The sequence below is a fragment of the Prorops nasuta genome, unplaced genomic scaffold, assembly GCF_024137725.1.
Source record: "Prorops nasuta isolate Cenicafe-Biocafe unplaced genomic scaffold, Cenicafe_Pnas_1.2 PNAS00017, whole genome shotgun sequence".
NCBI lineage: Eukaryota > Metazoa > Arthropoda > Insecta > Hymenoptera > Bethylidae > Prorops > Prorops nasuta.
The window spans coordinates 658,821-674,811 of NW_027116814.1; the positions used below are offsets into that span (position 1 = coordinate 658,821).

Here is a 15,991-nt window from a genome sequence, read left to right on the forward strand (position 1 = left end):
CAGCACGAGGAAGCACAGCACTCAACAATGGATCCACCGGGAAGAACATATAAAAAGGTTCAATTAAAACTCCCGCACAAAAACAATTAACGTGGCACATTTGTTATGTGTCATTCAGGGGGGGGGGGTACTTGTAGCAGCGATGACGAGCAACATGGCGGCAAACAATATGGCGTCGATTACACAGTTAAAGTGATACCACAATAGCGAACATTAAGTTGGCAACACTATACTAGTCAAATGTATACTCAATTGAACAAACTGTACTTAGCCGGTGCACATGCACTAACACAATGTATATATGTATATGACGGCCTTGCAATAATGTTCAACCCTTTATAAATAGCAATCCCTCCCACACTCTCTCTCTTTTGTACAGGTGTTACTAATTGGACAACTGGTCCATACACCTAACTCTTCAGATACGAAGTCCGATTTTGTAATTGTGAAGGGAAGTGAAAATAAAACGTTTGCAAACGGAATATTCTTGGGAAGATATTTATTCTCCTGATTATACTAAAACGCTACAGCTTTTATCTTTGTCAGACTTATGCAAGGATACCAAAACATCTAATACGTGATAATGCAAATTTTTTAATTATTTTTAAACAAGATGGAACTGACCTAAAACATATATATAACGAACATGTAAATACAGATATGGCGTTTGAAAAATTGTGTGAATTGTGTTCAAATTGTTGGAAGCGTGATTATGGATTTTTAGTAATTGATAAAGAAAGTGCAATGCAAAATGGACGATATCGAAAGGGTTTCAATAAATATGCTGTGATTAAAGAGTGATGTTAATGGTAAAAAATGTTAGTTTAACCTTGAACGTTGAACAAGTCTAAATATTGAATAGAGAATAGCTTTACAAAATGAAGGAGAAAAAGTTTCTAAAGAAGAATGCTGAGGCGAGTGAAGTAATTCGTCAAAAATATCGCGCACTCAAATCAGACAGAATAATGATGGAAGACAGTTTAACTGAAACTTTTAAACCAATAGTTGAACCATTAAAGAAGCTCACCGAAAATAATCAAGCAATTTTCGTTGCACCGAAACATGAGATGAAAATGGAACCTATAAAGAGATCTGTCTCACACGTTGAATCTTTCATAATTCCGATGAAACGAAAAAAGTCTTATCCCACATCGACTCCACAACGGAAAGATTTCATAGGCAGCTCCAGAATTAACGTTCAAGATCATTCATCGGATGATGAGCAGGAATATTCACAGTCGCACGAAACACTGTACCTTTCTCTGGAAGATGATGATGAGGAGGAAGAGGAGGAGGAGAAGGTGAAGAAAAATAATGAATATGGTACGCAAGATTTAGCGGAACAAATAGAATTACCTGTGCATACATCCATCGAGGCTGTAAAAGATGCTAATCGAACTACGATAAAGTCTGGTTCAATTGCATCCAAATATATAGAGTTGTTGACGAATAATGCTAAGGATAAAATTGACAGTAATTTTGGAGTTAAGTTAGATAAAGTGACGAATAAAATGTGGCTTGCGAAATGTGCTTTTAATGTTGATGATTACAGTAATTTTATTATTATCGATAAGGAGTATTATCCTGGCGCGAAAGGTCTATTTGAATTGATCTTCATGAAAGAACCTGAAGACTATACTAAAGATGATTTAGACACATATAAAAGTATTCTTTCTCAAACTAATGTGCACAGAGCAAATAACATTAGTACAGGAAAGCTTCGTGGGTGTAAGGGACATAAATGGAAGAAAATAATTAGTGAATTATTTCCACCGAAGACGAAACTTGTACAAGGCAAGGGATATATGCGTGTTAATAATAATCCAGTAAGCTATGTACATTGGAACGATCCAAACGAACTGGTCGAGCGATTAAAACTTTTAATTGCATCATCTGCTGCTGGTCGTACGAATCACCATAATGAGATACAGTCAATAATTGAGGAGCTCCATGCAGAAGGTATCATCTTATAAAAGAGATTGCAGTTTCAAGATTTTCTCAGTTCAACGTGCTACTTCACTATGACGATAAATAAATTTGGAGCTGGTTTCAATACTGGTAAAGTGAGAAATTATTTCCCCAAAATTGATGATGATACGTTAAAGTTTGATAAACAAAAGAATGCATTTAATGCTAAGAAGAAAATAATTTCAAATTTAGAATGTGATGTTACGGATGAGACAAGTGCGGTGAATATGGCTGCTCTGTTACGTAATTCGATGACTGTACGTGATAGCTTAATGAGAGAATTGTTTGAATACAGTGAGAAGCTAACTCACTATTATCTAAAATGTAACATTCTTGAGGAAAAATTTACAACTCTAATGAAAAAAATCGATGAAATTGATGAAATTGGTACAAGAATCGATAAATTGATTGATAAAGTCGAACATAATGATTATAAATTAGATCGAAAAGATAAGGAATTACGAAATGATATGATTGTTGGATTGAAAATTGTTGTAAAATATTTCTCTAATCAGCTCGCAAAAAAAGATTTTGCAAATGAGAAGAATAGAGAAGACGATATAAATTATGCCCTGAAGAAACTTATACTACCGCCAGTGCTTGATAACCTGCTGTAAACATAACACGTAGTGGAATAATTATGAGTAGTGAGGAGAAGAAGCAATTGGTAGAGGAGCTGCATGTGCCTGCCAGACGGAATTTTTTACGTAGACTTGTAATAATACGAGGCTTCGATGATCTCTGGCAAGCAGATCTGGTAGATATGAGAAACTATCCAGACGCAGGCTACCACTACATTCTCACAGTTATTGATGCATTGTTGAAATATGGCTGGGCAATAGCCTTGAAAACCAAGTCAGGCAAGGAAGTGACAGCTGCATTACTGAAAATCCTGAAGAGTGGGAGATGTCCGAAAAATCTACAGACCGACGATGGCAAGGAATTTTATAATAGTGATTTCCAATCGCTTATGAAAAAGCATGGAAAAAATCATTACTCGACATACAGTGTATTGAAAGCAACGATAGTCGAGCGTTGGAATCGAACGGTAGTATGCAATTTGCCCCAAAAATTTTTAGGATGTCGTAGCCTCCTCTATAGAATTATGTCAATATGGTGAAATCTGGGGAAGTATAACCGGAAGTAGCACAAACTGTGTAGTTGCGCTGAAATAGTGCGCCGATCAGTTTGGTTGTGAAATTCGTGACTTGTGTTATTAAAATGTAAAAAAATAGGTTATGAAATATAGGAAAAGCGGGGAAAGTTTAACGTTAAAAATAAGATAGTGGCAACATCAAGGTTTTTAAGATAAGTAATTTTTATTCGTTATAGAATTATATATATTTATATATGTATAAGAGTATGATGCTTTGTGAAAAACTTGTAGGTTCGAGAAGGAATTATGAAAGACAGAACTTGACTATATGAATCACATATTGATATGTTTCCTACATTGTCAGCTACATTATTGGTAAGAATATGATTTAAAGTCAGCCTACTATTAAACATGCATGATGCTTGTTTTGGAAGCCTAACCAAAATTCAAGTACAAATAGATTAAGTAGACATTATTGGCATCTATGGTAAGCCCTAGTCAAGTCTTTATAAAATACTCAACCAATTATTAATACAACGAGCAAATATCTTAACTCACCCACCATTGCGTAGAGCACTAAACATATCTATAAAGCAAAGATAATTTGGCTTATATCAAAATTGTCACTTAACATATATTTTTTCCTGCCAGCATTAAAACTGTACGACATCTTCTTGTAGCTCATTACTCTACATAATGTTGACTGGGAATATTCTCTTATTTTAATACAATTTCATTCGTATCAGTAGGTTAGAAGTGAACACATTATATTATATTATTTGTTATTTAAATCCAATTAGAATACACTCATTATCTATTACACAGTTGCTCATGTGTATTACATGTGTAAATTATACAGCTGCGCATGTAGTCTTCGTATTTGTTAAATTAAGAGCCTCTTCAGAATTTGCTAAATTGAAGGACACACTCTATGAAGATTTCATCCATAAGTATTAGTCAGCATTATTATTTTAATTATTGCCAATAAATATTTTACAGATCTATGTGAGTGTATCAAGGTTAAGAACTCTTAGATAACCAAGAAAAACATTCAACTTTTTTACATTGGCTGCGGAATATACAAATCAAATGGAGTACAATCATTGACCACTTAAACTGGAAACCTCACACAAATTTTTATACCGCAGCTTCTTAATGAAACATGCAACATTATTTGGATCTTCTGGAATATTAGGATTTACAACATAATATCTTATAATTTATTAAACTTCAGTACCTATAACGTAAGTAATACAGCTTATGTATTATCTATTATACAATGAATGGACATGAAATTAAAAATGGCTTTAATGGAATTGCTACATATTGTTTAATAGCTTTAAATCATATTTCTTATTAACAAACACAAGAAATTATAAGCTTTCAATTTACTTGGAGCGAATATTTTGGTACTGTTAATCTTTTATGACTTCCATGACCAGTTTTAGCTTACGCTTGAGAACACTAAACTCAATAAAGTTATAGTTCTGCAAATTAGATAAGGAATGATAGGTTTCATCATAAACCATCTATAATAAAATAATCAATAAGAAAAGAAATCTAATTACTTTTAATTTGTAACACTGTTTTAATTCTGTTTAATATGTACTTGTGTATATTTTAAGGCTTAAACGCTTATTAAATTACTTCAATAATTAATCTTTTCAGGAAAACTGTTAAGGCTGCCAGATCAAGCTAGGATGTGGGAGCTGTTAGCAGAGCCTACAGGTAGAGTATGTGACATAGGAAGAAAACTTAATAATGAAACAAAAAATAGGAAGCAAAAAATCTATTCAGTTGATGAAAGGGATCTGGAAGGGAAGTAAACAAGAGAGGTGGTACAAAATTTGGAAAAATGGATACAGAGCAAACCGAACCAGGAAGTGAGAATTAAATAGGAGTAGAGTAGAAAACGGAAAGCTTTGGAAGACGAGGAAAAAAGAAACAAGTATTCAGAGGGGTAAGAGGAAAGAAAACAAGAATAGGAAAGGATAGTTAAACATGTGAAAATAGATCATGGTAGAAAGGAGGATAGTATGGGAAAGTTTAAAGGTACATGAATGTTATTGGTGTACGAAACAGTATAATATATCATTAATTAAGCATTTGCAAAGCAGAGGTTGAGTATAAAGACATCTGTTATAATAGTACATACGATTAGTTAATTATTATAAGACGATGAATGTATTGAAAGAGTAATTGTAGATTATTAGAGAATAGGAAAGAGAAAAATTATGAAAGACCGAATGTGAAGGAAAAAAGAAATGATTAATAGGTGTAAAATATTCTAAATTGATGAAGAAGGGAAAACGTGGATATAATATTAATTAAATGGCGTTAAAAGTTGATAAAACTAAAAGTATTTTTAATGAAACTGATCGGTATAATTTTCTAGCTTTAAAGTTATATTTTTATAATCTATTAAGGCTACTAGATCTTTCATTTTATGCATAGAAACTATAGGTTTTAATTTAATTAGTATTAAAATTGAACTAATACCAATCCCTTATAGATTCCATGAGTAACAGCGCTTATGCCTGAGCTGTGAACACAATTAAGTTATTGTTCTGAAAATTAAATTAAAAAGATTATATTCCATAAACCATCTTTTATAAAATATTCAATATGAAATAGGGGATCAATTTACCTTTATTTTTAAGGCTTTTTTAATTCTCTGCATTGTTCTCTCATGTTTCAAGACGGAAATATTTAAGAAATTATTTAAATGACTCATTCTTTCTTTCTTACAGCTACTTTGTAGTCCACTTTCCACTATGGTCCACCCACCATCATTTTCATCGCAAAGCCATTTTTGGTACGAATGATAGTATGGTCTGCTGTGAATGAAATTTTTACCAAATCCTCGATTTATTTGTATCATTTTAATATAGTATATTTTGATTAATTGTTTTAATTTTACTGAAATTTAGAATTAAATATTTGATTAAAAATATATTAATTTTACTACATATATATATTAATACTTAATCCTCCATTTGTACACTTGATTTTTTTTGGCAACAGTGAAAATTTTAAAACGAAATCTTTAACATAAATGTTTTAAATTATTATAATATTGTTTTCTCAGTTATTGAAATAATTATGGGGCTAGCAAATAGAAGTATCATGTTTTGCATCATAATTTTTTAGATTTTTACAATGATTTTTTAATAAAAGATTTGAAAATACTGTGGACCTAGTGTACATACGACGCCGTTAAAATATAGTGTACACATGGAGGGCTAAATTAATAGGATTTAAAAATAAATATTTAGAATTGGTTCATATGCATACAAACAAACTTTTGGAGTAGCGGCTTTGAACCTATTTTTTCGTTCAAGGTTTTATGATACCTCTCCTGGTTGTTGTTTGTGTAATCGTTACTCTTATATATTGGTAAAACGCTTGCGCTTATTGTCCTAATCCAGAATCTCTCAAAATATTTCAAAAATTTTACAAATACCTCTCTAAGAATAATATTGTCTTTAGATTCATAAACTAATCTTTCAAACATTTCACTAATATTGTTTGGAGGTAAATGGGATAAATGACATAATTTTCTAAATAGAACGATTCCTTTCACATGATTGTCAATTGACTTCGATTTCAAATTTTGAAAAATCTTGTATTCTCTAGCTTTTTTTATTAGGCTCTATTATCAAACAATAAGTAATATTTCATTAAATTGAATAACTGTTAGTAGATATTATGATTATAGATATATAGAAAGCTTATTAATTCATTATACAGTTGTCCCACTTTTAGGAGCTGCATCGTGCTCTTATAAAACAATTTAATATATCCAAAACATCCTTAGGCCCGGTGTCATAAGCCTTTTTTAAGTAAAATCAGGCTAATTATACTATATTATATGTCACGTAGAATATATTATAAATATATAGCTTAATTTAACTTAAATAATAAGGCTTGTGACACCGGACCTTATGACATTCTGAGAATATCCACATGCCCAGTATGCATTTTACAAATGTCCCTGAATATTGTGCACTAATATAGAAATAACTGAAAAACGGGTACGTATATGTATATATGGATATTGACACATGTTTTAATTTGTAGACTGCCGGCAAAGTTCCTCTTGGAACTATGAATAAAGTTCGGTCTCCATAAATTAAGCTACCTAATGGTAAATATAGTGGTAGATTGACTATGAAATACGATTCGGAAGAATTACGCAATATAAGAAGGGTATTTGAATATATTCCAGTTTGACATTAATGTTATTTTTAATTTCAATAAAAAATAGAAACTTGATCAATTGTTGATTTTCTTTTAATGTTCAACTTAAAAAAATCAATATTTAATGCTGTTCTTCGCCCATATTTAAGTTTTCGAGTACTCTAAGCTGTCATTTCTTCGTTACACGATACTATTCTGGATTCATTCTGCCGCCTTATTAATCGTTGATAAGTTAAAACCAGCAGTAAAATTGATGCAACCAATACACACTTAAAAAGAATTGTATAGCCATAAGGAGAATTTTGTATTTAGTTATTGGTTTGACCTTTTAAATGCACTTTGAAGGCCACGGAACAGTCACTTTCAGTTTTTGTAACAGAAACAGTTTTAGCCTAATTTTTTTAGAAATTAAATAAACGAGTTTGTAGCCGAAGCACATTGCGTGCAGTACCGCTTCACGTATAATGATATACATATATATAGTAATTAATCAATTTTAACTTAGAATCGAAATGTTAGTATACTAAAAAATGGATAAAATTATAAATTTACAATGTCATTGAAAGCTGTTGGATAAGTTAATAAAAATATGCAAACAAATTATGTATATGGGGTTCTTTTCAAAATACTGAAGGCTATTTATAATTTATGCGGCTTTCAAATGACTAATGAAGATCAAATAAATAATACCATCTTATATATTTTCCTCAAACCAATATAGTTTCCATTTAAAATAAATTTCGATATAAACATCGTTTTTTAGATATATATATATATATATATATATATATTGTAACGAAGTTCCCCGTTACGTATGCAAGATACCGAATAAAAAGTATGAAAGCAACCGAGCAGTGGATATTATTAATCCCTACGTTACCGACTCGTGAGATAGGCTCACGAGTGGATTATAGCCAACGTCAAGGATAGATCCCGTTGACAGGCAGAGGCCCGGATGAAAAGACTGGCGCTCCAGTAAACGATGTCCAGGTTGTCCTGAGAAGTAAGGCAGGGCCATGCCAAACAACCCAGGCAACCTGAGATCAGGAGAAGCGGCCTCGGGGAGTCCTAAAGGAATGACAGTGTCTATAAGTCCCCACGAGGAGGGGAAATAGAACATCGAGTCTGGCTTGAACGATGGTTACGCGCGTCAAGCAGGCTGCGCGAATGTCGTGCGCAGACTGCCATAGCAGGCAGTCGGAACGCGACTATGACACTGTGCTGATGTGTCCGTGCGTGCTGGTGAGCGCGTGACGCGGCACTCAGACAGCCATGGGTCGGTTCGCGTACGTGAGGCGTGTGCTATAGGCCAGCCTGCACGTACGTCACGACTGGATACCGGCCAATGCATAGTGGGTTGTGCAGGGGCGTAGTTAGCCCGTTGGAATGTGTCCCGGTGCCCTCCGTAATCCCATAGGCTTGCGCTATGCCTGGACGGGCCGCGAACATTGCCTCCGTGGTGGTCCGCTCCTGGCAGGTTCTATGCTTGGCAAATGATACCGCATGTTCCCGCACTCCTCACCACCACCTGGGTGTGGGTGGTGAGGGATGAATGTATGCCCCTCAGCAGGTAGGTCTGCGAGGCTCGGACTTCCGTAAGGAACCCTCCCCTCTCTCCACGACCTAGCATACTGAGCGACCCTGGCTACCGCTACCGTCCATGTGCATGGCCGCAGGGCTGTATAAGATGCATAGAGAATGGGGTCGAAGGACCCAATTGATAACGTAGGGTTGTTGGCCACCCAACTGACCAACTGGCGCCCTGATACCGATAGAAAAGGACGGGCGAAGGTAATGGGAAAACCCGTAGTGTGAGTGGCCCCTCACACTGACGGGAATAACCTTACAATATATATATATATATATAAGTGTGTTGCTCCACTATATTTAAAATGAGTCATATATCCTGCATATAAGAAGAAACAATTATTGAAAAAAAAACGTGTTACTAACTTGCGCATAATGAAAATAGCATCCTGTTATATGACAATCCTTAAAAACCCTTTTAATGGCATTATGGAGCCCAATTTCGAAGTCACATGTATAAAGTAATGGTTCCATATTTTTCATTATTTTGTATTGTACGAATTTGAAAATTTGTACGTAAGTTTCTTCAAATTTATTCGGCATGACCACCCATAAAAAAGGTACAAACTATAATGAGGGAAAACTATTTATATTAACATTTTTTCAAAAGTTTTGAGATAAAAGTATAGAATGTTTGAAAAGAAATAAACCTTTTCTTTATACTTCGCCATGATTGTTAATAGCTGCCTGGTCTTTTTTATATTAGGCTTTGAATTAAACGTGGCATCAATACTAAAAATTGTGCAGCATGTTAGTTTTCCCACTAATTTTTTGTCCGTAAAAATGATGGACCTATTTTTCATGTTATGTTCATATTCATAGATGCTAATTTTATGTTTGTTCTCGTTCCTCGTTTTAAACGTTAATAACTTTTGCCATTCGTTATCTTTAAGTAAACTCTCAATATCCCACAAATTTTTTATATTTTTAGAAGTATTTGGCCTTCTCCAGTTATGCATCGTTCGTTGAATATTTTTATACGGTATATTTTCTGCCGAAGAAGGATATCTGCAATGTATATATGATCCATTAGAAATTAGCATTAAATAGAAAATCATAATTTACTTTATTGCTACTGAATCATAAGTATCTTTTGGTGTGCCCAATCCCGTTTTAGTTGCCTCAAATAATTTATATCTAAATTTAGATGTAGCTTTAAACTCATCAGGTTTATTATGATTATGAGGCTTTCTATGTTCGAACTTGGATTTAACCATCTGCGCTGTTCCAGAGCAATTTTTGTTCTCACATCTTAAATATCTACAAAAAAGTTTATTTGTTATAAAATTGTAACTGCTCAAAATTAATCAAAATTTAAAAGTTAAAAGCACGTGTATGATTTGGTTAAAATTATACATATATATAATTAATACATAAAATATTAAAGTTTAAATAAATTTACTACTTACGTTACGATAGTACCGTTCTTTTTCTTATAATGGTGTTTTTTATAATAAATAAATCCATCTGGATATAGCACGCAAGGCTTTTTCTTTTTATTTTTATCCATTATATTAATAATAATGAAATTAAAGATTACCAAATATGGCTAAAGGAATAGACGTTTTATTGTTTTTTTTTGTTTTTATGAAATACAAAATCGTGAACATTGTTATTCTTTCAAATATTTTTATTTTTTAACAGGTGCTACATGCCGTGATCGATTTTAATGTAAAGTTTAAAAATTATTTTGTTATAATTTACAGGTTCATAAAAAAAGTAGGTTTAGAATTTTACAGCGAGCTTAAATATAGTACATAAGTGTTACACTTTCTTTGAATTTTGCATACAAAGTGAAATACATACGGGACTTTTTCGTAAAGCTCTAATATATGTATGTTTACGAATGTCTATAAACCCGTTTTTAATGGCACACTCTCTCTCTCTCTCTCTCTTTGTAAATATCTTAGAAGTGAACTATTTATAATTTTTGCACTAATTATAAAAAGCAATTGTATGAGATACTAAAACATGAGCTCTTAAGATATAATGAAAACCCGCTAAGAATTTCATTAATTTGATTGTCTCGTGAATAATTTATTCTTTGCCAAAGTATTATATATATATATATATTGTTTTTTTAATAAAAATCCAAAACGTTTCGATTTTAAAAAACGAAAATCTTTCGAAGCTAATAATTTCAGTTTTGTGGTTTTACATTCAAGCAGGGAAAGAGAGAGAAAGGGATATTTCAATTGGCGTACTATTCATCGATTCACCTTCATTACATATTAATATGACAAAGATACCATATATGTTAAATGCTGTAACTAATTTTTTTCTACAAATTTAAATTTTGTCTATCAATCCATTTTTATTTCTCAGATAAGAAATGCATTCTACCAATTTTTAAAATTTATTCATATGTACCGAATCGTGAAACCTGTCCAACAATCTTTTACACAAAAAGTCTATTCAACCAATACCTAACTTTATTTTATGTCACATGCTGTTCTCCTTTTTTCCCACACTATCCTCCTTTCTACCATGATCTATTTTCACATGTTTAACTATCCTTTCCTATTCTTGTTTTCTTTCCTCTTACCCCTCTGAATACTTGTTTCTTTTTTCCTCGTCTTCCAAAGCTTTCCGTTTTCTACTCTACTCCTATTTAATTCTCACTTCCTGGTTCGGTTTGCTCTGTATCCATTTTTCCAAATTTTGTACCACCTCTCTTGTTTACTTCCCTTCCAGATCCCTTTCATCAACTGAATAGATTTTTTGCTTCCTATTTTTTGTTTCATTATTAAGTTTTCTTCCTATGTCACATACTCTACCTGTAGGCTCTGCTAACAGCTCCCACATCCTAGCTTGATCTGGCAGCCTTAACAGTTTTCCTGAAAAGATTAATTATTGAAGTAATTTAATAAGCGTTTAAGCCTTAAAATATACACAAGTACATATTAAACAGAATTAAAACAGTGTTACAAATTAAAAGTAATTAGATTTCTTTTCTTATTGATTATTTTATTATAGATGGTTTATGATGAAACCTATCATTCCTTATCTAATTTGCAGAACTATAACTTTATTGAGTTTAGTGTTCTCAAGCGTAAGCTAAAACTGGTCATGGAAGTCATAAAAGATTAACAGTACCAAAATATTCGCTCCAAGTAAATTGAAAGCTTATAATTTCTTGTGTTTGTTAATAAGAAATATGATTTAAAGCTATTAAACAATATGTAGCAATTCCATTAAAGCCATTTTTAATTTCATGTCCATTCATTGTATAATAGATAATACATAAGCTGTATTACTTACGTTATAGGTACTGAAGTTTAATAAATTATAAGATATTATGTTGTAAATCCTAATATTCCAGAAGATCCAAATAATGTTGCATGTTTCATTAAGAAGCTGCGGTATAAAAATTTGTGTGAGGTTTCCAGTTTAAGTGGTCAATGATTGTACTCCATTTGATTTGTATATTCCGCAGCCAATGTAAAAAAGTTGAATGTTTTTCTTGGTTATCTAAGAGTTCTTAACCTTGATACACTCACATAGATCTGTAAAATATTTATTGGCAATAATTAAAATAATAATGCTGACTAATACTTATGGATGAAATCTTCATAGAGTGTGTCCTTCAATTTAGCAAATTCTGAAGAGGCTCTTAATTTAACAAATACGAAGACTACATGCGCAGCTGTATAATTTACACATGTAATACACATGAGCAACTGTGTAATAGATAATGAGTGTATTCTAATTGGATTTAAATAACAAATAATATAATATAATGTGTTCACTTCTAACCTACTGATACGAATGAAATTGTATTAAAATAAGAGAATATTCCCAGTCAACATTATGTAGAGTAATGAGCTACAAGAAGATGTCGTACAGTTTTAATGCTGGCAGGAAAAAATATATGTTAAGTGACAATTTTGATATAAGCCAAATTATCTTTGCTTTATAGATATGTTTAGTGCTCTACGCAATGGTGGGTGAGTTAAGATATTTGCTCGTTGTATTAATAATTGGTTGAGTATTTTATAAAGACTTGACTAGGGCTTACCATAGATGCCAATAATGTCTACTTAATCTATTTGTACTTGAATTTTGGTTAGGCTTCCAAAACAAGCATCATGCATGTTTAATAGTAGGCTGACTTTAAATCATATTCTTACCAATAATGTAGCTGACAATGTAGGAAACATATCAATATGTGATTCATATAGTCAAGTTCTGTCTTTCATAATTCCTTCTCGAACCTACAAGTTTTTCACAAAGCATCATACTCTTATACATATATAAATATATATAATTCTATAACGAATAAAAATTACTTATCTTAAAAACCTTGATGTTGCCACTATCTTATTTTTAACGTTAAACTTTCCCCGCTTTTCCTATATTTCATAACCTATTTTTTTACATTTTAATAACACAAGTCACGAATTTCACAACCAAACTGATCGGCGCACTATTTCAGCGCAACTACACAGTTTGTGCTACTTCCGGTTATACTTCCCCAGATTTCACCATATTGACATAATTCTATAGAGGAGGCTACGACATCCTAAAAATTTTTGGGGCAAATTGCATACTACCGAATCGAACGTTGAAGACCGAAATGTGGAAAGGATTTACGTTGAATGCAAATTACAAGTGCAGAGCTATGTTACAACAACTGGTTGACGAATACAATGCAAGGAAACATCGTACTATAGGAATGCGTCCAGTCGATGTGAAACCTGCACATGCTATTAAGCTCTTAGAAACAGTATTCAGTAATATAAAGATCGTTGGTCGTGCCAAGTTCAAAGTCGGTGATTTTGTACGAATCAGTAAATATAAGAATGTATTTGCAAAAGGCTACACACCAAGGGTGCGTTCGTTTTTGTGCTGGCAGTACTGGCAGTACTACGTCATCACAGTGTATTGCAATCAATGTTCGTTTTTTAATAAGCGTACTGCATTGTGTACTGCATACTGTATTTTCGAACGGTTGACAGCAGTTTAGTGCCAGTTACCGTGGGATGGGAAATAGCAGCTTATCACATCGAGTATTTACGTGAGCTATCAGAAAGGAAGAAGGGGAGAGGTCTATAGTAATTCGGATTGATTCATTAGAATAGATCTTTTTTTTTACTTTGCTTGAAAAAAAAACTTTGATAACATTTTTTGTATTCAGTGTGGTTAAAGTAATACTGAAAAAGTCTGAAAAATTTGGGAAATTAATAAGTTAACGGGGTCCCTCACGCCTACTTTATCGACAGTTCAAGTCAATAAACAATTAGTTTAATAAAATTCAAATGCAAAGCGAATTGAACAATCGTGGGTTTGTAGGACAATGTGCCAGTCCTAACGAGTCAAACGAACTTAAAAACACTCAAATTAGTTGAAAAATAACCCTGTACCATTGTGCCACGTTCTTGAAGAGAGGTTACTTTTGGTTATTTCCACTTCAAGAACGCGGGACAGTGGTACAGCGTTATTCTTCATCCGATTTGAGTTTTTTTAAGCTCGATTGACTCGTTATAATTGGCACCTTGTCATAAAGAAGCCCGTTTTTGCAATTTGCTTCGCATTTGACTTTTATTAAACGAATTGTTTATTGACTTGTACTGTCGGTAAAGCACGCGTGAGGGATCCCGTTAACTGAATATCTTGAATACTGATATTCTGATCGATTGCAAAAGACTTTATATTTGTTTAATGAAAATAGTTTGAAATAAACTGTATTCCACACCACCTTGCGAATAAATTTGTAAGCACAGTTTTTTTAAAATGCATGGTATTCTTGCCTAGATGGTATACAATAAGTAATCCATGGTAACCCATATCATTTAGCTTTTGGACAATTATCATACGTATTTTATTTATAACTTCGTATATTAATTGGTTATTTGAAGTGGTGTCAGTAGTATGTGTATACGCGATCGAACAAAATCAACTTAAGCGCCCTATGTCCATGCTATGTTTGCGTAAAATTATAGAATTTAATTAATCAAACTGTTCTAGTAAATTATGAGATGTATAAAAACCATATGAATATTTGTCCAATCAAAACCATTTTAGCTTAAGAGATTGTAAATTAAATAAGTTAACTTATACCAATTTTTCGCATTTTGATTTATAACTTTTTAAATAAAATTTTTAGATATTTTTTTGAGTAATATAAAAAATAAAAAACATATTTTTCAGTCAACAGAAGTCGAGATATAATTATTTACCCTTCTTTCATCCCACCGTCGTTCATATTAATGAAAAAAAGTAGTCAAAAGCAAATTTTACTTATATATCCCCCCTAAGCTCATACCCTAAGACTTCAAATTTTGCGAAATTTATTTTCTTAAGTAGACCGTCGTTAAACAAAAAATAAAGAAACCTAAACTTAAGTATTTTTATACATATATATTTGAGAATTTTAACCTTAATTTGACTGGAGTAGCCTACAACTAGAAATCAAAATGAGCGGCAACATACACATTAATAAGAAGGTCTGCGTTGATGGCATTTATTAGCGTGTATTGCCGTGTATGTAATGCCCTTTACTCGTGTTTTGGCTGGTGTCGTCTGCTGTACAGCAGCTACACTACCTTTTCAGGCACAGTATTCGCAGTAGGAAGTGACATCAAAATCATTACGTCATAAAAACTTCACAGTACCGTAAAAGCGCACTGCAATGTATAAACGAACGTTACCTGTTATACTGCCGATACTGGCAGTACAAAAACGAACACAGCCCAAATTGGACAACTGAAATATTTGAAATTATAAAAGTGCAGAAAACAAATCCTGTTACATATTTACTAAGGGATTCTAGTGGTACGGATGTATATGGCGGATTCTACGAATATGAAATTTTAAAAACTGCTAATCCTAATGTATATCTAGTTGAGAAGGTATTACGTAAGAAGGGCGACAAAGCCTTTGTAAAGTGGTTATGATTCGATAATACACATAATTCATGGATAAATAAAAACAATATTTTGTAATATACAATTTATTAATAAAGAAGCAATTATTTAATCTTCAGTTAAATCTACTTTACTTAATTCTATTTCATTTATCCTATAATGACCCCATGGTAGAGTTGACACAGTACCTTGTACAATATAGCGCTTATCATCATGTGGACCGAGAGTAATTTTTTGCTGTACAATTGAATAAACATTATGCAATTTGGAACGA

General features: G+C 32.5%; 1 long non-coding RNA gene across 1 annotated transcript; it reads left to right on the forward strand.

Moving 5' to 3' along the window:
* Positions 1–3,423: 3,423 nt before the first annotated feature.
* LOC136779682 (uncharacterized) lies at positions 3,424–4,811 on the forward strand. Its single transcript, XR_010823644.1, has 3 exons — positions 3,424–3,439; positions 4,064–4,308; positions 4,733–4,811. It is a non-coding gene; the product is annotated as an uncharacterized lncRNA (long non-coding RNA).
* Positions 4,812–15,991: the final 11,180 nt, after the last annotated feature.